Source organism: Convolutriloba macropyga, unplaced genomic scaffold, assembly GCF_964194025.1.
Source record: "Convolutriloba macropyga unplaced genomic scaffold, txConMacr16.3 SCAFFOLD_322, whole genome shotgun sequence".
Classification (NCBI taxonomy): Eukaryota; Metazoa; Xenacoelomorpha; order Acoela; family Convolutidae; genus Convolutriloba; species Convolutriloba macropyga.
Genome location: NW_027450136.1, coordinates 98,489 through 100,000, shown reverse-complemented (window position 1 = coordinate 100,000; position 1,512 = coordinate 98,489). Strand labels below are relative to the sequence as shown.

The 1,512-nt window shown below is 39.3% G+C and overlaps 1 non-coding gene across 1 annotated transcript in view; it reads right to left on the bottom strand.

The window, feature by feature from the left end:
- Positions 1-563, bottom strand: part of LOC142355637 (large subunit ribosomal RNA) — a 3,522-nt gene extending 2,959 nt beyond the window's left edge. Inside the window, exon 1 of the ribosomal RNA XR_012761274.1 lies at positions 1-563. This exon is cut by the window's left edge and continues 2,959 nt beyond it. This is a non-coding gene — a ribosomal RNA (large subunit ribosomal RNA).
- Positions 564-1,512: the final 949 nt, after the last annotated feature.

Sequence of the window (1,512 nt, the reverse complement as noted above, 5' to 3'; positions counted from 1 at the left end):
CATTTTGTTTAGAATCAACAAGAAGAATTCCGAGGAAAACTTCTGCTCGATTCATTAACAAGATTTGCCAAAAGACGACAACTACACTACTCGGTAGCCGAGAATATAATATCAAGGCATTGAGTATGGTAACGCTCACTCCAGTTCCCCTTCAACAGTTTCACGTACTTTTCACTCTCTCTTCAGAGTGCTTTTCAACTTTCCCTCACGGTACTTGTTTACTATCGGTCTCGCTTTATAATTAGCTTTTGGAGAGACATATCTCCAGCTTCGAGTTGCACTTTCAAACAACTCTACTCATAGGAATGAGCCATTATGACTGGTATCGAAAATGACCTTTACAGGATTTTCACCTTCTTTGATGCTACTTTCCAGTAGACATCAGGACAAATTCACCAGTCTAGCATCAAACCATACCGGACACCGAGAAATGTTGCCATTTCTCTTCCCGATGAGCTTTTCCCTGTTCATTCGCCATTACTAAGGGATTCTCAGTTGATTTCTTTTCCTCCCCTTACTGATATGCTTAAGTTAAGGGGGTTCTCTCGCCCAATTCAGGTTATGTAGTTGATTGTCTCTTAATTGGTTCACTGACCAATATGAGACAGAAACCGATTCAGCAGTTTTGTTCGCTACTACTATCAAACACAGGTCGAAGTTTCCATTCAGTCATTAATTCCAACTTTCAAATGTTGTTGTTTCAGCTTTCGCTTACTAGAAGCAACATAATACTCGCTGCAATACAGACCTCGGGAAACCCTCACCGTGAATAAGGTTCACTCACATATTTCACTACATTTTGCGTGGGATTGGAGATGAGGCTACTCGTTCTTGCTCAGTACTAGGCTGAAAATTAACGAAACTTCGTTACAAACGTTCACATGTTGATGTTTCCGCTTTCGCGTACTCGAAACAACATAATACTAGTCTTTGTAATTTAGTTTCATAATTTCAACTGTTCTCATGCAGAATTTTTGCTCATTCTTATCCCAAATTTTGACCTGGCTACTAGTTACACTCCTTGTACTTATTGCAAAATGACCACAAATTTCAACAGCTTTCACATGTTGCTGTTTCGGCTTTCGCTTACTACAGTCAACATAATACTCGTTGCAAAATAAGTGCTCGGCATCTGCAATTTTCCAAAGACGAAGTTTCGCCAGTTCAATTTTCGCTCGCCAATTATGGCTACTAATTCACACGGTACTGAGCTCAACAACATTAAATTTGTTCAGCAAGACTTTCACATGTTGATGTTTTGGCTTTCGCCTACTAGAAGCAACATAATACTCGTCTTGTTAGCTCATTCAATGAGAATAGCTTTTCCCGTTGAGAATTTTTGCCTTCAATTGGCGTTGTAGTGAGTTTGGCTACTCAGATCACCAAATACTTGTGACAATTCGAACCAGAAATGTTTTCAATTTTCACATGCTGATGTTTCGGATTCAACCTACTAGAAGCAGCATAATACTTGTATTCAACAATTTCTGTATCAAATCCCAGTTTTCTCTG